At 43.9% G+C, this 22,300-nt stretch overlaps 1 protein-coding gene across 4 annotated transcripts in view; it reads left to right on the forward strand.

Annotated features, from left to right (window-relative positions):
• The first annotated feature begins 792 nt into the window (after positions 1-792).
• The window catches only part of hipk3a (homeodomain interacting protein kinase 3a), a 231,524-nt gene continuing 210,016 nt past the window's right edge, over positions 793-22,300 (forward strand). For 2 of the 4 annotated variants that reach the window (XM_059976150.1, XM_059976154.1), the window contains exons 1-2: positions 793-1,178; positions 2,964-3,176. The gene's annotated coding sequence lies outside the window, so the exon portion shown is untranslated. The remainder of the gene's footprint in view (positions 1,179-2,963; positions 3,177-22,300) is intronic. The other 2 variants (XM_059976151.1, XM_059976153.1) reach the window with 1 other exon arrangement.

Below are 22,300 nucleotides of genomic sequence, written 5' to 3' on the forward strand. Positions count from 1 at the left end.
ACTCTCGGACACAGACAGCCTGCCTCCCGCTGGACACTCCCGGACACAGACAGCCTGCCTCCCGCTGGACACTCCCGGACACAGACAGCCTGTCTCCCGCTGGACACTCCCGGACACAGACAGCCTGTCTCCCGCTGGCCACTCTCGGACACAGAGAGCCTGCCTCCCGCTGGCCACTCTCGGACACAGACAGCCTGCCTCCCGCTGGCCACTCTCGGACACAGACAGCCTGCCTCCCGCTGGACACTCCCGGACACAGACAGCCTGTCTCGCGCTGGACATTCCCCGACACAGACAGCCTGTCTCCCGCTGGACACTCCCGGACACAGACAGCCTGCCTCCCGCTGGACACTCCCGGACACAGACAGCCTGTCTCCCGCTGGACACTCCCGGACACAGACAGCCTGTCTCCCGCTGGCCAGATCCCCAATCTCACGCTGACCACGCCCCGGATACTGCTCATACCACGCCCCCAATTTAGCCCCTCCCACGGCCCGGTATCACTCTGGCCACGCCCCTACCCTCAGCCAATTCCCCGCTGGCCGTGGCCCCTATTTCTCATTGTTCACGTCCTCGATCCGCCGGCCGTGCCCACAGACCCTCCCGACCAACCCTGCGCTGACCCCGTTATACCTCCAGATCCGGCTCCGTCTCCCTCATGCTTTCCAGTTGACCACGCCTCTTTCTCAAGATGGCCACACCCTTCTCACCTGTAGGCCCCGCCTTCGACCTCCCTGTGGCCCCGCCCACTACCCATGCGGGCCCCGCCCCTGGCCTGGAGCGCAGGCGCAGTGCGCATTCTCAGACGGGCTCGGGCTGCGGCCGGACATGTTGATGTTGTTGTGGTGCTGGAGCTGCGCCGACAACCCCTGAGCGCCCGCGGATCTCCACGCAGCCACTGCCGCCGCCCTCGGCTATGGGGCGGCCGAGCGGGCGGTGCGGCTGAGGCCCGGGGGCCGGTCCAGGCTGGGTGGCGCCACTGCTGCTCCCGCTCTCCCTTCCGTCAGCCGGAACCCGGCCGTGGCCGTGCGATGGCGGCAGCGGGCTGAGGGAGCATGGCGCGGGCTCGGCTCCGGCTCCGGCTGCGGCTGCGGCTCCACGGTGCGGCGGCGGCCGGATCCAGATCGGCGCCGGGACCGGGCCCGCGGCACCGCTCGGCGCTCCTGCCTCCCGCCAAGGTAAGGTCGGGGCTAGCGGGGCGGGGGGGGGGTCCCTATCCCGGGTCTACCTGCCACTACTGTACACTCGCCCGCCCCCTTCCGTCCACCTGCTTGTCCTTGACGGGTAAACCTGGCTCGATCATTCGGCAACGTGAGGCTTCACAACGATCTGACCACTCCGGTCCTCTGACCTCGTTTCCTCCTTTCCTCCTTTTGATCTCTTAACTCCTCCGTCCTTCCTTGCCTCCCCGATTTCTATCCACTCGTTGCTTTGAGATCTCTAACCCCTCTCTCTGCTTCCCTCTCTTTCCTTGTCTCTGATCTGCCTCCTCAATTCTCCCATCCCCCTCTGCCGCCCCCAAGCTACCCATGACTTTCTGACCCACCTGAACTGACTGCAACCCAACCTCATACCATTACCGATATCATCTCCTGCAAATCCGACAACGAACTCACATCGCTGCCCCTGCCCCTCCGTTATCCTTACCTTTGCTGAATTGTCCTGCTCCCGTGACCAGGCTGCCCTCCCACCCCCCCCACCCCAACTTGTGCCACCCAGCTTCTGTCCCATTCTCCTTCACCCTCAAATCCCACTGCTTTCCAAGCTGTCCTGCTCTGTAGCCTTGAGCTGTCCAATTTCCTCTGCCCTCAGCCTTTGAATTGTAATTGCCCTCTTAAAACTTCCTAAAGTGTCCCTACTGTCAAGTTTCATTTCTACCATTCCCTGCCTCCTGATCTCTACTTCTCTCTGCAATACCTAAAGTTCCTCCAGCACCAGGCTTACCTGCTTTGGGCTTCAACTCCCCTCACACTTTATTTTTATCCTCCCAAGCTGTACGCCCCCGAGATCCAAAACACCAGTCGCTCTGTCCGCTGTGTAAATTAATTCACACACTTCTTAGAAAGCACAGTCTAATAAAAAGCAAAACATTTTCCCCTAAACCTTCCATGAATGTTAGCCACAGAGGACTAAAGCCAGTCTTCTTCAAGGACTCCTAAGGGCCACTACATTTCTCAGATCCCATTTCGACCTTCCTCCTCTCCCCCCCCCCCCCCCAGCTTCCTGCCCTAATAAGGTGCCATCCTAGTGGGACACAATGATCTTGCTGCGGAAAACATTGGCTCATGTGCAGCATCAGAGCTGGCATGTTAGTAAACCAACAGTGGTAGAAAGATACACAGAAAAGCGATGACCTCCACCAATATCTTGCACCCTGTTTGTTAATTATGTTACTACTGAGCATGTTATCTGAACTCTGAAGCATGCTAAATATGTGATGTTTTAAACAGGATTAGAAGCCATATTTGTGTGTTTCTGGAAGCTTACTTTAAAAATGATCTCATGTTAGCTACAAAACACTGATTCCCACAAGCCTCTAGTGCAATGGATGAGGTTTCGAGTCGCGTGGTAAAACTGGCTGCTTGTCAGGGCAGGGTTCTCGAGTGCGAACGATAATGTCTGCAGCTTCAGAGGGGAGGGGGGCTCAGTGGGAGTTTGGAGATTATGGAGACAGGAGACAAACTCCAGCACCCCAGCTGTTCAGCTTCGTTTACTGAAAATGGGTCTTATTTTAAATTTAAAACCCACTTAGAACATTCCAGAAAGAAACACAAGTCAGAATTAGATCAGCCAACAGGTAGATTTACAATCTGGTTTTGTGCCAGTCGTTGGTAATTTGTGGATTTTTCCAATGCCTGGATATCAGCAAGTGAGGAGAAGGCTTTCCCGTGCTGCTGCATAGAGGTGAATGTTGCTGAGTGTTTTAAAGGGCTGAATTTTATTGTTTTTCTTCTGCATCTCAGCTCTTGGGCTTCCTTTGCCGTTGAGAACTGGGTCACACACAGACAAGAACTCATTCCAGGAAAGCTTTCTTTGACAGTCTGGATCAAGCAGGAATGGAGAGCAACTGAGAAAGAGCAGAGGGCTCCTGCTTTCTGTTGTGCCTGAAGTTTTGATTTCTTTTTCGATCCATGATGTACAGACATCAGGAGGAAGGAAGTCCGTGTGTTATTTCTGTGAGTTTTTAGCCAGCTGGCCTGCTGGGGGAGGGGAGGGTGTTGCTGAAGGGGGTGGGGTGATCATGTTGACCTGACAGCTGCTCGTACTGAAAAGTGGCACTGTTACAGGTCTGTTCGGACAACCATTTCCAGAGCGTATTTGGCCCTTTTCATTCCAGTCGTGGACTCCAGGGTGGGGAAGGGAGCGACAAGGATCTCTCCCCAACGTATTTCTCCCCCACCCCTTTATCTAGTTGTAAAAGGAGCCATACATGAAATTGTAAGTAGGTGAGCATTCTTTGTTACAGTGGTGTGTGAGCAGCGGATAGTACAAGAGAGGTTCTGTTGATAAATTGTTTTAAACATTGGGAGACCTTGTGGAGGTTGGAAAACTCTTAGAGTATTGGCAGGAAGCAGCCACTGTTTTGTGTGCCCTGTCAGGTGTAAACACTAAAAGTTTCCTTAAACCATAGTTTGTGTATCTTACCACATGTATATGCTGTTGCAGAAATATAGGAAGTTGGCTTACTTCTGTGTCAGCTGAAGCTTCCTCTACCTGTTCCTATCTTCTAGGTAGTAGAAAATAAAGAAAGTTTTGGCCACGGCGTGTGGCTCTATTTCAAACTGCGCAGAATGTTGCTTTGTCGAAATCGCCACGCAATTCACTGCTGCTCAGTGAAAAGGAGAACACAAAGGAGCATTTTCCAGTCACTGGTGTTTGAAGCTCTCGCCACAGGACACCGGGCTACAACCAACCTTAGTCAGAATGCCTGGCCTATTACACCATCATGGTATTTCAGCTTACTGGCTGCTCGGCAATCAATGTCACATGTTTCACAGGACTACTGTATGACACGCTGAAATCTTAACTCTTTTCAGCTTAGACAGGGCAGTGATCCCATTCCAGCTTGATAAACATGATCTAAGTCATCACAGGAAGCCGGTTACTTAATAATTGTTGCAGTTTTGGTGTGAGCTTGTTTCCCATGTTTCCTATACTGTAACTGTGATAGAATTACTGAATTGGGTTGTAATATGTCTGCGCAAAATATTGAGGTCAGGAAAGGTGTACAAATTTAAGTAGGTGGCATGGTTGCGAATTGTTTTAGTGCACCAGCTGTAAGGTTGGGTTTGATGCCCGCTGCTCTCTGTAAGGAGTTTGTACATTCTCCCCATGCTTGTGTGGGTTTCCTTCCACATTCTAAAGATCTATGGATTGGGGTTTGTAAATTGCATACGTGCAATATTGGCGCTTAGGGCTGCCCCCATCACATCCTCGGACTGTTGGTCGTCGATGCAAACGACACATTTCACTGTATGTTTGATGTATATGTGATAAATAAAGCTAATCTCTACTTGCTCTTCTCTAAAGTTCCTTTGGTTTGAGGTGATTGTATAGATGCAATTTCTTGAAAGCTTTTTGACGGAGTTGAGTGAAGCTGTGGGTTGCAAGGCGTATGAGTTAGGGTTGATAACTTGTAGTTATGTGTCACTGGCACTGGAAGTGTGGCGACATTTCAGGGCTGTCCCGGCATCATCCTTATTTGATTTGGCACCAAGGGTGACATTATATGTTTTGATGTACAGGTGACAAATAAAGCTAATCTTTAATCTTCAAGATGTTAAAAGGAGGATTGGAATGGAAGGACAAGTTTCAAAAGATAGAGATGAAAAACAGAATTTGGAATCTAAGTTGCTGGGGAACTCAGTAAGTCAGTCAGCATCTATGGAGAGCAATAAACAGTCACTGCTGTGATGCTATTATGTGTAACATTAACTGTGTCACAGATTATTGAGTTGGAATAGGATAACACGGCAGTGTAATAATTGGCATAGTCGATTTACAGCACCAGCAGTCACTGATTGTGGTTCGATTTCTGACATGTTCTGTAAAGAGTTTATATGTTCTCTCCTGTGACTGTGTGGGTTTTCTGAATGCTCAGATATACTGCCACATTCCAAAGGTGTTTGGGTTAGGGTTAGTGAGTCGTGGGCATGCTATGCTGGTGCCAGAAGCAAGTGAAACATGTGGGCTGCCCCCAGCACATTCTTAGACTGCGTTGGTCATTGATGCAAAAAACACATTTCATTGAATGTTTTGATGTTTCAAAGTACATGTGATAAATAAAGCTAATCTTTACTTCCTGTTCTCTAAAGTCCCTTTGGTTTGGGGTGATTGTATAGATGCAGTTTCTTGAGAGCCTTTTGGTGGTGTTGAGCAAAGCTGAGAGTTGCAAGGGATTGAATGTCACTGTTTTATATCACTAGGAATGTTCATGGTGCCCTTTTGTACCAAAGGGTAAAAATGATTGTTTGTTGTGCTAACGAAGATAACCTTGCACTATATGGCTGATCTTCTGTTATGTATCCTGTGGAATTAGATGACAGATGAGTTGATTCAAGATTGTTTAATGTCAATTCCAATACACAAGTGTAAAGGAGAACGAAATAATTATTGCTCTAGATCTGATGTAGCGCAAAAAAAATGATATAACACAATAATAAAGAAAACACAACAAATATAATATATAAGATAGCTTTTATACATGTCCATAAAGTGATGCTAGGTACAGGAGTGTCTGTACATAGGTACATTTGGGCGCCATGGTAGACGTGACATTATTACAGTTCAGAGTCTTAAATGTACGTCCTTCCTGTGGGATGTGTGAATTTTCCCTCGGTCCTCTGGTTTCCTCCCACAGTCCAAAGACATCCTGGGTAGGTTAATTGGTCATTGTAGATTGTCCTGTGATTCGGTTAGTGTTAAATTGGGATTGCTGGATGGAGTGCCTTGAAGGGCTGGAAGGACAAGGCTTATTCCATTGCTGTATCAGGAAGAGTGATCATGGCATTTCATTGACACATGTCATGAAATTTGTTGTTTTATAGCAGCAGTACAGTCCAAGACAAAAATACTATCAGTTACAAAAGAAATACATTGTGCAAAAGTGGAATTAGGGATATAGTATTCATGAGCTAATCTGTTAATCTGCTAATCATGAGCTCATTCCACGCTCTTACCACCCTCTGAGTGAAGATGTTCCACCACAGGTTTCCCCTTAAATATTTCACTTTTCACCCTTAATCTATGACTTACAGTTGTAGTCTTGCCTGTTTGCATTTATCCTTTCTCTACCCCTCATTATTTTGAATACCTTGATCAAATTTCCCTTCATTTCCCTATGCTCCAGGAAATAAAGTCCTAACCTATTCAACCTTTCCCTGTAACGCAGGACTTCAAGTCCTGGAAATATACTCAAGAATTTTCTCTGCACTTCTTCCGTCTTATTGATATCTTTCCTGCAGGTAGGTGATCAGTACTGCACACAGTACTCCCAAGTTTGGCCTCACCTACATCTTGCACAACTTCAATAGCATCCCAACTCCAGAACTCTGATTTATGAAGGCCAATGTGCCAAAAGCTCTCTTTATGACCCTTTGTACGTGATGCCACTTATTTTGCCTTTGAAGAGGTGGCTGAGCATGAGGAAGTTTCACCCAGCCTGTTTCAGAAACTTGGGATGTGGTCAACATACACAAAACGCTGGAGGCACTCAGCAGGTCAGACAGCATCTATGGAAAGGAAAAGAAGTGGACATTTTTGGCCAAGATCCTTCATCATTACTGGAAAGGAAGGGGGAAAGATGCTAGAATAAAAAGTTGGGGGAGGGGAAGGAGGACAAGCTAGAAGGTGATAGATTGGTGGGAAAGATAAAGGGCTGGAGAAGAAAGAATCTGATAGGAGAGAAGAGTGGATTATTAGAGAAGAGATGAGACTGATGAGGAGAAGAGGTAAGAGGCCAGAGTGGGGAATAGAAGAACGGGAGGGAAAAGAATTACTGGAAGGAGAAATTGATGTTCATGCCATCAGATTGGAGGCTACGCAGATGGAATGTAAGATGCTGCACCTCCACTCTAAGAGTGGTCTTATATTGACAGAAAAGGCAACATGTTGGAATGGGAATAGGGTTGGAATTAAAATGGTTGGCCACTGGGGAAATCTGGCTTTTTCTGGATGGAGCAATGGTGCTCAACAAAGTGGTCTCTCAATTTACTTCAGATCACTGTTGTTTCTCATGCAAGTGGATAGGTTGCACAGATCCTGATAGGAATGTCTTCATGTACGATATGCATTGCCTTTGCATGGCCTGAGATGCCTTGTTCCAAAAGATGTTCGGTGGTGGTAATGGAAGGTACCACATCATACTTTTCTTTGAATGAAATAGTTTTGAGTTCATCATAAGCTGAAATTTATTTTCTTTTTATAATAATGAGTGGACAATTGGTGTAAGGTTAGACAGGTGAGGCTACAGAGCTCCGACAGTATGGTGAAGCTGTCCTGCTTCACACAGGAACTCTAAAATATTCTATATGGTTGTAGCATGGACCAGGCCCTCATGCCGTGGGTCACCTGTTGCAGCTGCCCAGGAGGGGAGACACCTGAAGCAGTGTGGCGTGGCCTCCATGCTGGGTCGGGGGATCTCCCCTTCCGTTGGTGCTGCTCTCAAGTGTTCGCTCAGTGGAAGACAACCTGGATTGCGTTCGTCTGCAGCTGCACCAGAGTGTAATAATTGGACTTGTTCTTGCTGACAACGGCCCATGTGCCATCAATCTATAAGGTGTGATATTCAGGGACTTGGGCTATATTACTGTTTATTTGTGTGACTATGTTTACTGCTTTCATAATTATATGTGTTGTGTGTGTCTTCTGTGTATGACTGTTGGTACTGTGTTTTGCTTCTTGGCCCCAGAGTAATGCTGTTTCATGTATGGTTGAATGACAAGCTTGATTAGATATGCAAATACAGTGAGTGAATGTGATTATATCTGCTTCCCGGAACTGGGCTGATAAATCATACAGTGAACAAGCCGACCTTTTGATCCATAATGCATGTAACAACTATTAAGTACCCACCTTTGGTAATTCTATTTTTGCAGCTCTTGGTCCATTGCATTCTGCACCTAACCATGAAAATATCTAAATACTAAAGGATATAATGCTCAGGCTTTCTAATGGCAGACCATTCTTTGAGAATTTTGAGCAATTTTGGGCCCTTTATCTAAGAAAGTGCTGGGATTGGAGAGGAGATTCACGAGAATGATCCTAGGAACGAAAGGGTTAATGTATGAGGAGTATTTGAATGCTCTTGAGCCTGCACCCACTGGCATTCAGAGGAATGAGCACAGTATCTCAATGAGACGTACTGAATATTGAAAGGTTGAGATGGAGTGGTCGTGGAGAGGATGTTACCTTATAGTGGGGGAGTCCAGGACCAGAGTGCACAACCTCAGAATAAAAGCATGTCCCTTTAGATCAGCTGGGGAGGAATTTCTTTAGCTAGAGGTGGGGAGTCTGGAATTCATTTCCACGGATGGCTGTGGAGGCCAAGTCACTGGGTATATTTAAAATGGAGATTGATTTGTTTTGATTAGTAAGGGTATACATTAGTCAATCAGCCGTGATTGGTGCAGCAAACTTGATGGACCAAAAGGCCTAATTCTCTTCCTGCGTATTCTTTCATTTTGATAGGGACTCTGCCTCCCCACCTCCCTTTGGGCAGTATATTCCAGATTCCAGCCATCCTCTTTGTGAAAATACTTTATCAAGTTTTCTTTAACCTCTTGCCCCCTTATTGTAAGCCAGTGCCCTCTGGTTTAAGAGACCTTTGGCATATGGATGGGACTCTCAACCCTTACTGTGCCCATAATTAATTTTGTACATCTCAGTTTGATTCCACCAAAGAAAAGCAACAAGACCTGTGCTATTTTCTGTTTTGTTGTGTTCTGTGTTGTTCTGTTGAGCACTGTGGGTATGGTATGTTGGTGCCACTTGTGGGCTACCCCCAGCACATCCCATGGTCTATTTCCCTGCATGTTTTGATTTACATGTGACAAATAAATCTGAATCTGTAGTCTATCCAGTTTCTTCTTGAAGCTGACACAGTCGATCCCAACTGTAAGGAAACCCAATTTCCCTCGGGATCAATAGAGTATGTCTGTCTGTCTGTAATGTCCTTTTGCACTCTCTCAAGTGTAATCAAAGTTCAAAGTAGATAATGTGCAAAGGACAACAGACTGGGTAAGTGCAAAAAAGTAATAATAAATAAATAAGCATTAAATATCAAGAACATGAGTAGTAAAGTCCTTAAAAGTGAGTGCATAGGTCGTGGAGTCAGTTCAGTGTTGGGATGAGTGAAGTTATTCCCTCTGGTTCAGGAGCCTGATGGTTGAGAGGTAATAAATGTTCCTGAACCTTGAGTGTGGTGTCTCCAATACTCTGCCTTCCCAAGTGTTAATCCTGTCCTTCATAATATTATCCAGTGCTCTCCCTACTAATGATGATAGACTCAGAGGTTTGCACAGTATTTATTTAGCTTCTTCCACTTCCCTCCTTAAATAAAGGTGCAGTATTTGCTGCCCTCCAGCCACCTGTGGGTAGTAAAGACTTAAAAATCTCTGTCAGTGCTCTTTTGTTTCCTATAAAATCCTGGGGTACAGTATATTTCATCGGTGTGCTGAGTTATCCACCTTAGTTCAGTGGGATACCACAGTAGCATAGTGATTAATGCAACAATATTACAGCTCAGTGTGTTCTGAAGTTTTGAACTCTGAATTCAATTCTGTTGCCATTTGTAAATAGTTTGTACATTCTCCTCGTGAACCATGTGAGTTTCCTCTGTGTGCTCAGGTTTCCTCCAACAGTCCAAAGATGTACTGGTTAGTCAATTCATTGTTCATTGTAAATTGTCCTGAGATTAGGCTAGGGTTACAGAGTTGGTTTGCTGGGCAGTGTGTCTTTCTGGGCTGGAAGGGTCTGTTCTGCACTGAATTTCTCATAAGACATCTAATATCTATTCCTTTTTAATTGCTAACCAGTTCAAAGTAGAATAAATGTGTGGCTTCCCTTCTCAGACATCTGATTCTGTCCATTTATCAGTCATTTCTTTACTGTTAAATTAATGTGACTGATTAACCCAGAGCTTTCACAGATTGAGGGTGTGTTATTGTTTAATTGTGCACAGTACTGTAGTAATTTAGTGTATTGTACTGTACTGCCACAAAAAAAAATTCATGTTATATTTGAGTGATGATAAAGCTGATTCTGATATGAGTCTCTATTGTGGACTGAGAGTGGGAAGGGGGTAGGGAATGGGGAGTCATGGTTGGGAAAAGGGGAAAGGAGATGGGAGGGAGTGTGAAGCTCCAGAGTGACATACTGTAATCAATAAGCCAATTGTTTGGAATCAAGTAACCTTGCCTGGTGTCTCAGGACTGGGTATGTCTGCACCCATGCCACCCCCCACCTTGGCACTGCTCTGCCACCTGTCTCACAGTGCTCCAGTACTATCTGTATATATGTGCCTAAGACCTTTGCACAGTACTGCGTGTGTGTGAGTTGTGGATAACTTGGGTGACCGGTGGTGTTCCACAGGGATCTGTTCTGGAACTCTGGCTCTTGGTGATTTATATAAATGACTTGGATGGGGAACTGGAAGGGAGGAAATTAGTGAATTTACAGATGATGTGGTTGGTAGAATTGTATAGATGATGGCTGTAAGTTACAATGGGATATTGATAGATGTAGAGCCAGGCTGGTAACTAGGAGATCGAGTTCAGGAAAAGAATGAAGTGGTTCAATTTGGAAGATCAAAACTGAAAGCAGAATATAGAGTTAATGGCAGGATTTTTAGCAGAGTGGAGGTACAGAGAGATCTTGGGGTCCTCATCCATAGATCCCTCAAAATGGCTGCGAAGTTAATACGGTAGTTCAGAATGCTTATGGTCTATTGGCCTTTATTAGCTGAGGGATTGTGTTCCAGAGCAGTGAGGTAATATTGGAGCTCTTAAAAGCCCTGGTTAGATCACACTTGGAATAGTGTGTTCAGTTTTGGTTGTCTCATTATTGGAAGGACGTGGAAGCTTTAGGGAGGTGCAGAGGAGTTTTACCAGGATGATGCCTGGATTAGTGAGTGTGTCTTATGAGGAAAGGTTGAGCAAGCTAGGGCTTTTCTCTTTGGAGCAAAGGAGAATGAGAGGTGATTTGATAGAGGTGTACCAGATGATAAGAGGGACTTCTTGCCAGAGTGGAAGTGGCTAATATGAAGAGGCATAATGCTAAGGTGATGGGGGAAGGATGTCTTTGGTTTTACTCAGAGAGTAGAGGATGAGTGGAACACCCTGCCAGGGTTGGTAGATGAGGCAGATACATTAGGGCTATTTAAGAAGCACATGGATGAAAGAAAAATGGAGGGCTATATGGGAAGGAAGGGTTAGATTGATCTTAAAGTTGATTAAAGGGTTAGCACAGCGTTGTGGGCTGAAGTGCCTGTACTGTGCTGTGACGTTCTGTGTTCCTGTGTGCTCTGTAATTGACTAACGTGTCAGACTGCACATTGTGCACCGGTGCAAAGATAATCCTACTGCTGTTTTTCTTTTGTTATCAGTTCTAAGTGCAGTAGCTATGACCAGTGCCCTTGTTTACCCAATGCAGTTGCACAGCAACGCTTTTGCTTTGGACGGGTTTGCTGATCGGTTGCTGCTGAACTCTGTGGTGCGTCAGAAGGCGGCTCTTCAGTCCCCAACGTGGAAGAGGGTGTTAACAGATACTTCTGAAAGGGGGAAAATAAGTAGTTAAACAGCATCAGCAAGCAAAAATCAAATCAGGTTATGTTTACATAGCTCCATCTCCAAAAGGTGGAAAGCATGATGATCCTGCATGCGCTTCAGTGTGAGCCCGAGCATAAGACATAGGAACATACCCTCAGGACCACAGTGTTGTATCAAACCAATTCAATTAGTAATCAAGTGGCTAACTGAACTAGTCTCTCCTGCCTACACAATGTTCATATCTTTCCATTTTCCTCACATTCATGTGCCTATCTAAACATCTCTTAAAAGTCCCTAATGTTTCTGCCTCTACTGCCTCCCCAGTCAGTGCATTGCAGGCACCCAGCACTCTCTGTGTGTAAAAAAAGCACTTGCCCCTCCCATCTCCTTTGAAATGACTCTCTTCTCGCCTTAAATGCATGTCATCTGGTATTAGATATTTCAACCCCTGGACAAAGATATTGTCTGTCTACTCCAGGGGTGGGCAAACTTTTTGACTTGTGGGCCACAAAGGGTTCTAAAATTTGACAGGGGGGCCGGACCAGGAGCAGATGGACGGAGTGTTTTGGTAATACACCTCATAAGAGAAAATAAAATATCATGGGATAGGTAGAAAACATGTGCTTTAATTTCAATTGAAAATGAACAAAATATCTGTCTTTGAAGTCCCATGGTATTTAGCTATTTATTGAAATGACTTTTAAAACACTGAAAATTAAATGAATAAAATACAGCTTTTTTTAATAGTAACAGTTATTATTTTAAAGCACTGAAAATTCTGTTATCCTTCAAGATATTGTCATCATCCCTCTCCTCCTGACTGTCTTTATTTCAAAGACGGTAGGAGATGCAGGTCTACTTGTCCGGCTCCTTCTTATTCAATTGTCCCCTGTGCCAAAACTCAACAACGACCAGCCAGTATGCGGAGTGCGTTATTTGATCTGGAGCGCATTTTTTTATTTTGAAAACGTACGTGCACCTGCGCACTACTCATGTCCATCACTTAACAGAAATGACATGTAACATGTAAGGCTTATTGAAAAAAATATTTTCAAATGCATTTTTTACATAACACAACGAAGAAACTTATTTTTAATTTCAGTGGGAACAGTGTTGTTGGTCTCCCTTTTTAGCCAGCGCATCAAAGTCTGGATTTAGTTTTGTTGTGGCGATTCTCAGGATGGATCTGAGGTGTTGGTCAGTTAACTTGGATCTGTGGCTGGCTTTGTCAATGTTCATGACGCTGAACGCCTGTTCACACAAATAGGTCGAGCCGAACAAAGAGTAAAGCGCAAATGTGGAGTAATACGCTGCACCTCAACAAAGGTCAATGTGTAGCGGTGTGCTACATGCAGCGCTAAAATTACGACATGGACTCGGTAACTGCAGTCGAAGAAAAAAACTCTATTCGAAATCCCCAGCCTCACTTTTAAGCCTCCCTCAACCTGCCCCCCCTGCGCAGAGGCTCCAAAGCTCTGTGCTCGCAAATCCCCGCAGGCTATCTCCCTTAGCCGGAACGCTGGCTAATTGTGAGCCGGTTCGGATGTGCCAGGAAATGGGTCGCCACAAATGTATATACAGTGCGTCATCTATTGGGAAAACGCCAGAATTGCGGGGAAAAAACGTTAACAAGGTTTATTAATATAATTTCATCAAGTTCTGCGGGCCGGATTAAAAAGCTTAACGGGCCGCATATGGCCCGCGGGCTGTAGTTTGCCCATGCCTGGTCTACTCTGTCTATGCCTCTCATAATCTTACACCTATCATATGAAATTTCCCTTCAGCTTACATCTATGAGATTTCCCTTCAGCTTCTGCCAATCCAGAGAAAGCACCGAAGTGTATCCTGAGCTCTCGTTGTAGCACGTCCTCTAATCCAGGCAACCTCCTGGTAAACCACTACTGCTTCCTCTCCAAAGCTTCGACACGCTTCAAATAATGAGCGACTGGAACTGTTCACAATATACCAGATGCGCACTACAGGTGTTGAATGGACTTACTTGTCAAGGTCCTGTCAACCCACTCCGGTATTTGTAAGTTGATTTCAGATCCCTGTTGTTTCATTCTGTCCTAGCTGTTGCTTTGTTAATGTTACGTTGTGTTTGTGTTGGGGAGTGGTGCACGCATATGTGGAAGTACTTGTATTAGAACATCTGTATAGTGGTGTGTAGAAGTGAGCAGATGTATGTTTGTGTGAATGAGTGATGTGTGCAACTGCGCACATTTCACCTCAGGTTCTCAATATTTATTTATTTTTATTTTTGAAATTGCAGAGTTGTCTTCTGCACATTAGTTGTTTGTCTTGTTATGTGTGATCTTTCATTGAAACTATTGTGCTGTTTTGTATTTGTTGTGAATGCCCACAAGAAAACTAATCTCAGGGTTCCATATGGTGACATGTACTTTGATAATAAATATACTTTGAACTTGATCCATCTTTCAATATAGGGGACTTGTATTAACATTCGATAACAAAATACTGGAGACATTCAGTTCAGATGGCATCAATAGGGAGAAATAAACAATTAACATTTCTGGCTGAGACCCTTCATTAAGATGGGGAAGAAAGAGGGCAGAAGCCAGAATAAGAAGGTGGGAGAGAGGAAGGAGTACAAGCTGGCAGGTGATAGGTGAAGTCGGTGAAGGGAAGGTGCTTCGTGCTTAGAGGAAGAGGAAATGTAGTGAGTAGCTAGGAGGTGCTGGGGGAAAAGGCTGTAGAAGGATTAATCTGATAGGAGAGGAGAGTGGATCATGGGAGAAAGAGAATGAGGAGGGGCATCAGAGGGAGGTGATGGGCAGATGAGAAAAGAATGGGTAAGAGAGGAACCAGAATGGGAAATGGAAAAGAAAGAAAGGGAGGAGGAGAAATGACTGGAAGTTAAGTGTTACTCTAAATTTCCAGCATCTGCAGAAGCTTGTGCATTCAAGTTTGGCTGCATATTTGGAACTGGGCTAACCCTCAGTAGTGTGTTCGGGATGTAGGGGTTTTCTGTGGTACTTCTGTGGATAAGGTCTAACTTTGAGGGCAGATGGTTATTCCTGAGTTATAGGAGAAAGATTTCCCTGCGGTATGTTTTTTTTCGGAATGTGGTCCATGAGTGTTGGGTCACAGAAGGAGTGAGCTTCAAAGCTGATGTGCTTAACTTAATAATTTGTTGACTGAAATGCAAGCATTTTCAGTGTGATGTGAAACGCTGGCACTTCAGTCAACAAATTATTAAGTTAAAGCACTTTAACTTTGAAGTGTGATGGGAAGCATGAGAAATGTTGTGATGTGTTTTACTTTTGAGTTCATTTCAGGCAGAATTTGGCAAAAAGTGGTCAGCTCACAATATGAAACTGAGATCCAAGCATCAATTTAAAAATGCCTTATAGTTGCAAATAGAACTTATTTACTGTCTATTATGCAGCTGGCGATTGGGGCAGCGATGAAGGTCTTCCATCTCTGTCTGTCCTTGGCAATCTTCTCTACTGTGACTCAGGTATCTTTCAGTATCATCATTTCTGCCTGTACAGTACGGCATTAGGTTATCTTTGGTTTCCCACGTTTTTCTGCCCTTCAGGGGTCCAATGAAGTGTCTTGATACTAGAATTGGCCTCTCTTCTCATAGTGTGCCCAATCCATCTTCAACATTTTCTCATTATGATTGTGGCCATGTTCAGTTGATCATACTGAAGGAGTAGGGTGTGGTTGGAGATCTTTCTTGGCCAGAAAATATGGAGAATCTTCCGGAGGCACATGGTATGGGATGATGAGCGCTTGACGAGGTAGCTCTCAAAGCGAAGTTATTATCAAAGTGCATATATGTTACCATATACAACGCTGAGATTCATTTTCTTGTGGGCATTCTCAATAAATCTATAGAATAATAAACATAACAGAATCAATGCAAGACTGTCCAACCTCAGCGTTCAGCCTTGGTATAGAAGACCACTGTAAAGCCCTGGTAAAGATTTTACTGTTAATGTCGTAGAGTATTTCATGTAGTGGTTTTCTGTAGAAACAGTGTATTCTGCTGGTAGGCTGGGTTACTATTAAGGATAAGGGATGCTTAGGAATGTTGTGTCATCCAAACAGGATGGTGGAACTAGGAGAAGGTTTCAGAGAACGCTGGGAGAGAGGTTCTGTGACGGACACTGAGGTGGGTCAAGGTCTTTATTCAGCGGGAATTGCAGGGAGAGAGAAGAAGCTGGAGAGAACCAGTCGTAGGATTTGATCTGGTGGGAATGTGTGATTCGATGGAGCCCAAGAGGGGACTTCTACCAGGGTTCGGTGAATAGGAGTTGGCTCCCTGAGAACATCGGACTCAATGGCTTTTAGAAGATTTGAGCTCCATCCTGTGCACATTTGACTGTTTAATTGTGATGGGCCATTTTGTTTTTTTTTCTTTCTTTCCTTTAATAACTTTGGTTAAGCTAACAGTCATAAATACTTTCTTTATAATTGTATGCAGTGTACGGTCTGTTACTTCTTACTGCTGGGCGATTGCATGGGAGCAGTAAGTTACACAGTATTCACACAAATCTAGGTTCGGGTGGGTGAGACATCCCAATCTCACAGGACCCAAGTCATATCTACCCTGGATGTATGGGGCCTGAGAAAGGTAGTTTTCTCACCGCTGATTCCTGTGGCTGTTAGCGAAGGGCTAATGAGTCACATCTCTAAAGACCCCCAGTAAAAAGGGGTTTCACTACAAACTGCACAAATAAAAAAAGAAAGAAATACTAAAAACAAATAAGCAATAAATATTGAGAGTGTGTAATCAAGAGTCCTTGAAAGTGAGTCCTTTGGTTTGGGAACATTTCAATGATGAGGTTAAGTGAAGTTGTGCCAGCATTCTAACCTGTGCAAGAGTGTTCAAATTGTTACAGAAGCAACAATAAAGTTGCAAGTTAATAAATACAGGGATCCATTGTGACTTTTGAACAGACTTATTAGATTTATACTGCTAAACATTTGTTCAAGGAAATCATATATCATTCACTAATAGCTGTGCTTATTAAGCAATTAAAGTTGTAAATGATAATTACCACGCTGTTGTGATGGTACCATGTTGGATGTGCAAATCTTTTGAGTCTGTTCCAATTGAACTGAGAAATACTAGAACGACATCCTGTTAGATGTTTTTCCATTCAAGCAGTAATCTTACAGATTGCTGCCCCTGCAAACCTACCTGGGCAATATTGTGAGCCTATTCTTGCATAAGCACAGTTAATTAGTATGGGATTGGGCTCCAATTTAACCAGACTAAGTTGTTCATTACTCTGGTGGAAAAAGACACAAATTAGCAGCTGAGAGGTTGGATAAACTTGGATTATTTTCTTGGGAGCAGCAGGGGCTGAGGGGAGACCTGAAGATGGTTTATTAAGATTATGAGAGGCATAGTTAGAGCAGACAGATAGTGTCTTTCCCAGGTTTAAAATGACCAATACCATTTTGGGTGAGAAGGGGCAATTTCAAAAGATGTGTGAGCGGCTTAGTTTTTTTTTTACCTAGAGAGTGGTGGGTGCCTGAAATGTTTTGCCTAGGGTGGTGGTAGAGGCTGATATATTAGGCACTCTCAAGAGATGTTTAGTTAGGCACATGAATGTGAGGAAAATGGAAGGATATGGGCATTGTGTAGGCAGCAGAGATTAATTTAGTTGGCCATTTGATTACTAATTTAATTGGTTTGGCGCAACATTGTGGGCCGAAGGACCTGTTCTTGTGGTGTCATGTTCTATGGTGTATAATAGAAAAGGTGCTTAGAATTGTGTGTTTTCCTCCTACACTTCCTGTTAGGTTCCTCTCAGCATCAATACATGCATACAACAGTTTCAGCTGATGAAATGTCTCAAAAACATTACAGAAATTATCTAGGAAGGCAAAAGCAATGTTAGCATTCATTTCAAGAGGATGAAGAGTCTTGGCCTGAAATGTTGACTCTTTACCCTTCTCCATAGATTCTGTCTAACCTGCTGAGTTCCTCCAGCATTTGCAGACTCTTGTATTTATGATGTAATGCTGAGACTTATAATAAGGCATTGTTAAGACTGCATTTGGAGTGCTGTGAGCACTTTTGGGTCCCTTATTTAAGAAAAGATCTGTTGGCAATGGACAGGGTCCAGAAGTCATTCACGAGAATGATCCCAGAAACGTATGAGGGGTGCTTGATGGCTCTGGGCAAGTATTTTCTGGAGTTTAGAAGAATGAGTGGGGATTTAATTGAAACCTATTGAATATTGAAAGACTTGGATAGAGTGGATTTGGAGAGGACGTTTCCTGTAGCAGGGGAGTCTTGGACCAGAGGTCACAGCCTCAGAATAAAAGAATGTCCCATTAGAACAGAGATGAGGAATTTTTGTAGCCTGAGGATGGTGCATCTGTGGAATTCACAGATGACTGTGGAAGCCAAGTCATTGGGTATATTTAAAGTGGAGGTTGATAGGTTCTTGATTAGTAAGAGCATCAGATGTTTTTGGAAGCCAGGAGAATGGGGTTGAGAATGATAATAGATCAGCCATGATGGAATTGCAGAGCAGATGTGATGGGTCAAATGGCATAATTCTGATCCTATGTCTTATGATCTTAAGACAAATTTGATACTCCCAAGAAAGAGATATTGGTATAGGTGATTATAAGAATCAAAGAGGGAGGTCTGATGGTATTGATTGGAAATAGCAGTGGTTATGGTGGAGGTATTTTGGAGCTTAGAATGCAGAAAGCAGAAAGAACTGCTGTGATGATGGAGCGATCAAACTGAAATTATCACCAGAGATGCAAAGCACTGCAGATTACTGGAATCCGAAGCAATGAATGAGATGATGGAGGAGCTCAGTGAGTCAGGCAGCTTCTTGGAAGGGAAATGGACAGTTGACATTCTACCACAGTTTTTTTTATGATTGCTCTTCTATCTAGTTGGCCTAAGTATTGCGCTTGCATTGAAACATTTTGCCTTTGATTTTTTTTTTGTAGTCATTGCAATCATTTCTGCAGTGCAATGTCAAATAACAGAAGTACTGTCATAGTAAAAATGTTTCTTGGGCTCCAGATTCATCAGTACACAAAAGTCTGGTAGTTATTAATCCCAAAAGTGCCAGTGGTATGGTAGTATAGTGGGTTAGCGTAATGCTATTTCAGCACCAGCATCTGGGTTCCATTCTGCTGCAGTCTGTAAGGTGTTTGACCATGCTCACTGTGACTGTGAGCTTTTCCATTGGGTGCTCCAGTTTCCTTCCACATTCTAAAACCTTACAGATTATTATGTTAATCAGTCACATGGGGCTGCTAATGGGCAGCTTAGGCTCATAAGGCCTGTTACTGTGCTATATCTCGAAATATTGTTGCAGTGCAAGCCAGAGGGTGGTTAAGAGTGCCCATGGTGTGCAGGCTTTCATTACTCAGAGGATTGAGTTCAAGAGCAGTGAGGTAATGTTGCAGCTCTATAAAACCTGGGCTAGACCACACTTCGTGTACTGTACTGAAGTTCTGGTCATCTCATTACAGGATGGGTGTGGAAGCTTTAGAGAGGGTGAAGAGGAGGTTTACCAGGATGCTGCTGGATTAGGGAGCATATTTTATGAGGGTAGGCTGAGTGACTAGGATTTTCGTTTTGGAGAGATGGTGAATAAGAAGTGACTTAATAGACCTGTTCAAGATGATACGAGGCACAAGTAGAATGGATAACCAGAAGTTTTTTCCCAGGGCAGAAATGGAAAATACAAGGGGGCATAACATTAAGGTGGTTGGTGGAATGTATAGGGGGAGTGGCAGAAGTTTTTTATTAACTCCCTTCCAGGAGTGATGGTAGAGGCAGATATATTAGGGACATTTCAGAAACTCTTAGATGGGCACATGGATGCTAGAAAATGGAGGGCTATGTAGGAGGGAAGGATTAGATTGATCTTAGAATGGGTTAAAAGGTCGGTACAACGTCATGGGTCGCAGGACACGTTCTTTGCTGAACTATTCTATGTTCTAAAATTTAAAAAAAATTAAAAAACGTGAATGTGACTCTGAAGAGCAATGTTAAGCATTCCCATGGAAGCAGAAGCAGTTGTTGTTTCAGGTCGAGGACCCTCTGAGAATTGGGAAAGAGAAAACAAGTTAGTGATTAGTCGTCAAAAGGGAATGGAGGCATGGATATCCGAAAGGGACTGTCTCTGATTGGAGAGAGGCCAGCATTGCTCTGGTTATAAACTGTTGATGAAGCAATTTGGTTGATATATTAATGAAGGCAGCATTCAAGATTGAGAAAACAAGCAAAAAATTATGTAAACACAAGCAATTCTCGGATGTTAGAAATCTTGAGCGACACACACAAAAAATGCTGGAGGAGCTCAGCATTTACAAAGTAATGCAGAAGCAGAATTACAGGTCCGAATTGTTGTTGAGATCTGAAATGTAAAGGAGCATTACCCAGCAGGTCAGTAGAGAGGGAAAATGATTTAATATTACTGTGGTATTTTATTTTTGTTGACATATAGTGAGGAAGAGGACCTTATGGCCCATCAAGTCATGTCACCCAGCAACCCCCTGATTTTAATCCTCACCTAGTCCAGGGAAAATTTACAATGACCAATTAACCTCCCAACTGGTACATCTTTGGATTGTGGGAGGAAATCTGAGCACCCGGAGGAAACCTAAGTGGTCACAGGGAGAATGTGAAAACTCCTTACAGGTAGTAGCAGGAATTTAACCAAGGTCGCTGATAAAGCATTGTGCTAACCACTATGCTATAGTGTTTGCCCCATAACTTACAGCAGATAGAAAAAAACATGTTATATGAGACTGTTATTGTCCACTCGACTTGTGCTTCAATCATCATATACACCCTCTAGTCACCTCTGATTCTTCTTTGCTCCAAAGAAAAAAGCCATAGTTTCCTCAACCTATCCTCAACCGTTGACATTAGAGGTAGATATTAAAGGAATCAATGATAGATTTTAGAAATACTGTTGAGGTGGAACATCAGTGATCTTGATGAATGGTATGGCTGGCTGAAAGGGCAAGATGATTACGTGTTCCTAATGTGGAGCATTGCTGGTTACAGTGTGGAAGAAGATAAGAAGATAAATTGGACCATTGAATCAGTAACAGTTCTATGGAAGTGCAGTCCAACTCATCCTTTCCCTGTAGCCCTGCAGGTTCTTTCTTTCAGCTAATCATTTCCTTCTGAAGGCAATTGACAGTGTTAAGCACAAAATTCCACAGTTGCTAGAAATCTTGAGCAACATGGACAAAATGTTGGAGGAACTCAGCAGGTCATGCACCATCTACGGAGGGGAATAAATAGTCGTCATTTTGGGGAGATCTTTCATTAGAACAATTCACAGTGCTTCCTGCTACTCTCAAGTGTTTTGCTGATTGTTGTGGGCATACTCTGTTGGTGCCAGAATGTGCGGCGATACTTGCAGGCTGCCCCCAGCTCATCCTGATGGTGTGTCTCAGCCCAAAACAGCTACTCTTTTCCATAGATGCTGCTTGGCCTGCTGAGTTCCTCCAGCGTTGTGGGTGTTTCCTGAGGTTGTGTTTGTTGTTGACACAAACAATGCATTTCATTGTAGGTTTCAATGTATATTTGATAAATAAATCTGAGTCTGAATTTTGCAATGTCTTACAGATCCTAACTAGCAGTATCTGTAAAAAAAAATTCTCATGTTAAACTAATTTTGTCTTTATCAATCATTTATCCTGTACTTCACTCTGTCAAAGTGCAAGTGGTTTTTTCTACACCAATTAGTCATAGAAAGCTACAGCACAAAAACAGGCCCTTAGACCCATCCAGTCCACATCAAACCATTTAAACTGCCTACTCCCATCAACCTGCACCCAGACCATAGCCTTCCATACCCCTACCAACCATGTACCTATTCCAAACTTTTCTTGAACGTTGAAATCAAAAACGTATTCACCACTTATGGTGGCAGCTCATTCCACACTCTCACTACTTTTTGAGTGATGAAGTTTCTTCTCATGTTCCCCTTAAATATTTCACCGTCCTCCCCTGACACGTGACCTTTAGTTGTTGTCTCACCCAACCTCAGTGGACAAAGGGTCAGCCCGAAACGTCGGCAGTGCTTCTCCTGGCCTGCTGTGTTCCACCAGCATTTTGTGTGTGTTGTTTGAATTTCCAGCATCTGCAGATTTCCTCGTGTTTGCTCAGTGGAAAAAGCCTGCTTGTATTTACCTTATCTATACTCCTCATAATTTTGTATACTCCATTAAATCTCGCCTTAATCTTTTACATTCTAGGAAATAAAGTTCTAACCTATTCAATCTATCCTTGTAACTCAAGTCCTTCAGTTCTGGCAACATCGTTGTAAATTTTCTCTGCATCTTTCTTGTAGGTAGGTGACAAAAAATGCACACAGTTCTCCAAATTAGGCCTTGCCAGCGTCTTATATAACTTCAGCATAACATGTCAACTCCTATATGCAATAATTTGATCTATGAAGGCCAGTGTGCCAAAAGTTTTCTTTATGACCCTATCTACCTGAGACACCACTTTCAATGAACAATGGACCTGAAATCTCAGATCCTTTTGTTCTACAACA

Source organism: Hypanus sabinus, chromosome 7 (assembly GCF_030144855.1).
Source record: "Hypanus sabinus isolate sHypSab1 chromosome 7, sHypSab1.hap1, whole genome shotgun sequence".
Taxonomy (NCBI): Eukaryota; Metazoa; Chordata; class Chondrichthyes; order Myliobatiformes; family Dasyatidae; genus Hypanus; species Hypanus sabinus.